The 6,460-nt window shown below is 36.9% G+C and overlaps 1 long non-coding RNA gene across 1 annotated transcript; it reads right to left on the bottom strand.

Moving 5' to 3' along the window:
• Window positions 1-841: 841 nt before the first annotated feature.
• LOC144797588 (uncharacterized) lies at window positions 842-5,466 on the bottom strand. The gene is made up of 7 exons (XR_013603426.1): window positions 5,217-5,466; window positions 4,965-5,010; window positions 3,632-3,670; window positions 3,376-3,409; window positions 1,470-3,194; window positions 1,076-1,134; window positions 842-871 (listed from the first exon to the last, which is right to left on the bottom strand). It is a non-coding gene; the product is annotated as an uncharacterized LOC144797588 (long non-coding RNA).
• Window positions 5,467-6,460: the final 994 nt, after the last annotated feature.

The following is a 6,460-nucleotide window of genomic DNA, read 5'->3' as shown; positions in this document are numbered from 1 at the left end:
TCACAACTGCAACCAACACGGCAGCTACAAGAGATTGTTCTCCGCTCCACAGCGGACTTCCAGCGCAATTGAAGGCAGGTGAGGGGGGCGTGGCGGGGAGTTGTTCCTGTCCCAGATGGCTTGTGGGCAATGATGTTTCACTCACTCTCCAGCCGCCTACAACCCCACACACACAAGTGTTTCCCGCGAAGCGGGAAACGCGAGCAGTTGCTCACCAGCGCTGCCAAATAGCGCTTTCAGGGTGACGGCGCTAGTAGTAGATTCAGGAGCGTTTCACCAGCAAAACAGTGTTCACAACTGCAACCAACACGGCAGCTACAAGAGATTGTTCTCCGCTCCACAGCGGACTTCCAGCGCAATTGAAGGCAGGTGAGGGGGGCGTGGCGGGGAGTTGTTCCTGTCCCAGATGGCTTGTGGGCAATGATGTTTCACTCACTCTCCAGCCGCCTACAACCCCACACACACGAGTGTTTCCCACGAAGCGGGAAACGCGAGCAGTTGCTCACCAGCGCTGCCAAATAGCGCTTTCAGGGTGATGGCGCTAATAGTAGATTCAGGAGCGTTTCACCAGCAAAACAGTGTTCACAACTGCAACCAACACGGCAGCTACAAGAGATTTTAACTATAGCATTTACAATAGAAAAATGGATAACACATAAAGTAATGTCAATATCACAAACACAATTTACTTTCGCTTTGGTCGCTGCTACCACATGCGGTGCATGGTATGGAGCATAACAACAATAACAAACATTCAATAAAACTGTAAATCAACATTAACATTAAGAGTATTCACATAGGTAATACACAAGTACAGGCAACGTTAAAAACAAACTCTTACCTCTCTCTTTCCTCGCTTTTCAGCTCCGGTCTGTCAAGTGAAGCATCAGAACAATGACATCAGCATTAAAAGTTATGCTAAATAACACGCGAAAATTATCAATCACTACCGAGCAGATTCGCAACACACTAAAATACTGCATAAATAAATAGTTAAATCTATATGTTTTCTTAAGCAATAACATTTACAATAGAAAAAACAGTTAACACAGAAAGCTGTAATAAAAAAACGTACCTTTTACATCGCTCGCTGCGCCTTGTACTATTTGCTACCATTTATGGCATAAGCAATCACTAAAAAATACCAACAGTTTTGCTGAAAATCCAAGATTTATCCAATGTAACATTAGTCTAAATAAACAAACTATGAGGCAGATTTATGAAGGCCCTGCGCCGCCAGTGCGTCACTTTTTCCCATGTTAAAAGTGACGCACAGGCGGCGCAAGGCCTTCATAAATCTGCCCCTATATATGTAGCACTTGCTATAGACATTAACAAAGATAAAATACAAATATGCTCATATATAAATGGAATGAAATTTTAACATATACCAATACAATTACAATTGCATAATTTAGAAGAAAGATGACTTTCTCCCCGAATTCCTTTTGCGCAAATTTGAACATTACCTCATGGCTCTCAAAAGTCATCAGAGGCTGTTGTTAATGTACCTGCAGATGATATGACAACAGTCACAATTTTACCAAGGCAAATCAATGATGAAATGACAATTCTAATCAAACTAAAAAGAAAGTTAGCTTTCAAATCATTTACCCATTTTGAAAATGTTAGACAAAACATAGTGAAAAGAGCAGCACTATGGCTAGCAACAAACAGTGACATGTTTAAAGAATATGGAGTCACTGTTAATCCAGATTGGGAATATATACCACAAGAAATAAACTATTGCAGTGAAACATCTGAAGATCATAATTCAACAAGCTCCTCAGACAACATACAAGCAGGACATTTAGATACTTTATTAATAAATGAAACAATCACAACCGATAGTCCCAATGTATTATGTTTAGCACCTGCTGAACATAACACACCTAGAGGTTTATATGAAGACCAAAACTCAGAATTTTTAGCTTTTCCAACCATATTTGTTGGCACTTTAAGACCTAATAATAATGATAGACATGTACCTGTACATTATAGTACAATATGCCAAGGGGAATTAAGGAGCTATGATAGAAGAGTGTCCAAATCTATTACAAATATTTTCTTTAAACTAAAAAATTTGCACTTAAAACAAGTACAAGGGAAAGTAAATATTTCATTAATGACATTTTTCAACAATGGTGAATGTATTACTGCCAAATGTAAATGTAAATGTTTGTATTTTATATAGCGCACTTCTACCCGGAGGCCTCATAGCGCTGTATTCATACCGCTGCGGAACCCATCCTGGCTTTCCTGTGAAATGTCCACTCCTGGGCACCCCCAAGGTGAAGCCAGGCATCCACAGCGCTGCTGGGGCCGTTGTGGAGATTAAGCAAGCTATTGCCCAGAGTCACAGAGTGGGACCCATGATTAGACTAGGCACTGAGGCGAGAATTATCAGGTCCGGGGAAATTGAGCCCATGACCCGCCGAGGGTTGGGCTAACTTAGAAAGCATCTTTAAATATAATGAAGGCTACAAAATATTAAAAACTATTTCTAGTTCACCACCATATTGAGAGCACTGCAAAAAAGATCTCTTTGCAATGATAAGGCAACTTGGAATACGAACCTTTTTTCTCACTGTATCTGCCGCAGAAACTAAATGGCAACACTTAATTAATATATTATTACGAGTGCAAAATCTACATGATTGCACTGAAGAACAATTTAAAGAAATTTCCTGGGAAACAAAATGTAAATTAATACTTGAAGATCCAATCACCTGTGGAAGCATTTTGACTTTCAAGTAAGAAAATGATTTAATTGCGTGATAATGCACAAAACAAACCCTATTGGAAAATTACAAGACTTGTTTTACAGGGTTGAATTTCGACAAAGAGTTTCACCACATATACACGCATTATTATGGATTGAAAATGCACCATTATATGGAATAGCAAAGTTACCACAAGTCATTACATTTATAGACAAATGTATAATTTGCAGTAAACCGCAAGAACCAGAATTAGAGAAATTACTACCTCTACGAAAGCATGCACACACCAACAATTGCAGAAGATAGAGGGATGGAGGGATGGAAGAGATAGGAGGGATGGAAGAGAGCGAAAGAGGGATGGATCTTCATAGTACCGTAAATAAATTGTTACAATAATATACAACCACATTCAAGTGGAGGTAACATTAAATATCGAAGCATACCTTTCTGCTCCCATGCCATCCTCTCTTCCTAGCGGTAAGGAAACAGGTAAACATATATAAAACAAAAAGATAAACTACATCAATATCAAAGCATACCTTTCTGGTTGCATGCTGTCCTCTCTTGTCACCGCCTTATGAAAGACTTGACACATACAATAGAATGTGATGAAATACATAAAATAGAAGCAACATTAAATATTAAAGCGTACCTTTCTGGTCACATGCTGTCCAGTCTTCTCAACTCTGTACAAAGAGGTGCACATGTACAATACAGAGATATAAAATAGTCAATACATTACAGTAAACTCAAAGTACAGCCAACGTTCAAAACCAAATCTTTCCTTCCTCTTCTCTTGTTGCTATGTCTTTATTACTCCTGTTTGTGATATAGGCATCGCAAAAACACTATCAATATTGTTAGTTGCAATGGGATTCTATTTTCGCAATACATAAAAAGAAACGTACCTTTCACTTCATTCACTGCTACATCTTCTCTGGTCAGGACTTTGGGGTGGGTTATTAATTCATAACATAAAATAACATTATGGTAACGTAAATTATACACACGTAATACCAAACACAACAAAACAAATTCGCAAAATATTAAAGTATAAAAACTGTTTTGCAAAAAAAGTCTTTATCTATAACCTTTAAAATAGGAAAATGGATAACACATAAATTAGTGTCAATATTAGAAAAAACAACTAATCTACGCTTTCCTCAATGCTACCTTGTGCGCTACATAGGATGGAGCATAACAATAACAAACATTAGGTAAAACCATAAATCACACATTTACATTAAGAATATTCATGCACGTAGTCTGCGTAGCGTAGCTGAAGACACTGTGTACTTGTCTGTACTGTGCTAAAATTGCAAAAACCTTCCTGTACATGACCAGATATGAGAAATTTAGTTTTTCTATCTTTATATGCTAAAGTGCATATAGTACTTTCCCAATGGTGAAACTGAAAAATTGGCAAGCAGTGGGAGATGTGATGATTTTGGGAGAGTACCAAACAGATGCCTTGAAAATAAAAAAGCACATCTTATTGAACGATTTAGTTGTGGTCCCATCCTCTTAGGACAAACCCAAACACAGTTATTGGAAAAAAAAACAACCAAAGGCCCTGCAAAGCATTATGGGATGAAATCAGCAGTGGGCAGGGAATATTATATAGTATACAATATCAAAAGAATTCTACAAAGAGCTGCAGTTCCACTGGTCGTCCCTAGATGTCCCTCACGAGTCAAATGCAAATGCTTGATGAAAGGGTTTCAATGGTTTTGCATTTCACTCGTGACGGACATCTAGGGACGACCAGTGGAACTGCAGCTTGATATAAGAATAATTTCAATGCTTTGCATCTCACTTGTGAGGGATATCTAGGGAGGACCAGTAGAACTGCAGCTCTTTGTAGAATTATTTTGATATTGGATACTATAATATTCACTGCCACTGCTAATCTTGTCCCATAATGCTTTGCAGGGCCTTTGGTTGGGATTGTTTTTTGTCAATAACTGTGCTTGGGGTGGTCCTAAAATGATAGAATCACCACTGAAGTTCAACAAAATATGCTTTTTGTTTATGCTCTTTGTGTTCAAGGCATCTGCTTGGTGCTCCCCCTAGGTTAGGGGGGCCCCCAAAATCATCAGCTCTCTCATTACCTAATGTTTTCATTGTAAAAGTTCAATTTTGTTAATTTGTATATATGCTAATAAGCATGTAAAATTGTTTTTACAAAACATCTGTGAAAATTGTTCATTTAGATGCTATGCTACGAGAAATGCATCTTACCTTTCTCTTTCCTCGCTGTTTCTTCTTCTTTTCAGCTACGGTCTGTCTAGTGAAGCATTAGAACAATGATATCGGCATTAATAATTACGCTAAATAACACACGCGTATTATCAAACACTAATCAGCAGTTTTGCAACACACTAAAATGCTACATAAATAATAAAATCTATATGTTTTCTCTAGCCATAACATTTACAATAGGAAAAACAGTAAACCCAGAAAGATGTAACCACAGAAGAAAACGTAACTTACCTTTTGCTTCGCTCGCTGTGCCTTCTTTCTCGCGACCGGTTACGGAGGTGGAGTATCACAAAATTAGCATAAACATTGGAAATCCCTGTACAGTACGCATGCGCATTATGAAACATTACACAGCAGATTTGCAACATAGTAATATATGCATTATTAATAAATAGTTGCCAAAACAACTATTTAAACACAAATACTTATTTTGCGAAAAATATACACACAAAGTAATGCAAAAATAGAATACAATATTACATTGTTACTTACCTTGCTGTTCCATCTTCTGACGTCCACGCAGTAAAGAAAAGATTAAAAAAAAGCATAAACATTAGCAGGTACCGTCAACTACACAAACGCATTAACAAAAAATACAGAGCACATTCGAAACAAAATAAAAAAACATTTTTAATAAATAGTTACATCAAATATTTTTTCAAACACTAATATTTACAATACAAACCTAGTTAACACAATTAAATCTACATAATACATTTTTTACTTTTTATATCCCTAAGGGTGCAGTCTTATCACATCCAATCCATGTTATAGGGCATCCCAAACACAGCATAACATTTTTTTAATGTAAATCATACACGTGTAATTCCAAACACAACAAAACAGATTCACAACATATTAAAATACCAAAATATTTTGAAATATGTAAGACAAAGAATTCTTTTAACTATAGCATTTACATTAGAAAAACGGATAACACATAAAGTACTGTCAATATCACAAACACAATTGACTTTCGCTTTGGTCGCTGCTACCACGTGCGGTGCATGGTATGGAGCATAACAACAATAACAAACATTCAATAAAACTGTAAATCAACCATTAACATTAACAGTATTCACATAGGTAATACACAAGTACAGGCAACGTTAAAAAAACTCTTACCTCTCTCTTTCCTCGCTTTTCAGCTCCGGTCTGTCAAGTGAAGCATCAGAACAATGACATCAGCATTAAAAGTTATGCTAAATAACACGCGAAAATTATCAATCACTACCGAGCAGATTCGGAACACACTAAAATACTGCATAAATAAATACTTAAATCTATATGTTTTCTTAAGCAATAACATTTACAATAGAAAAAACAGTTAACACAGACAGCTGTAACAAAAAAAACTAAAGAACTTACCTTTTACATCGCTGCCTGCGCCTTGTACTATTTGCTACCAATTATGGCATAAGCAAAAACTAAAAAATACCAACAGTTTTGCTGAAAATCCAAGATTTAGCCAATGT

Source organism: Lissotriton helveticus, chromosome 12 (assembly GCF_964261635.1).
Source record: "Lissotriton helveticus chromosome 12, aLisHel1.1, whole genome shotgun sequence".
Classification (NCBI taxonomy): domain Eukaryota; kingdom Metazoa; phylum Chordata; class Amphibia; order Caudata; family Salamandridae; genus Lissotriton; species Lissotriton helveticus.
Note: the sequence above shows the minus strand (reverse complement) of the source record. Positions and strands in the feature narration are given on the sequence as shown.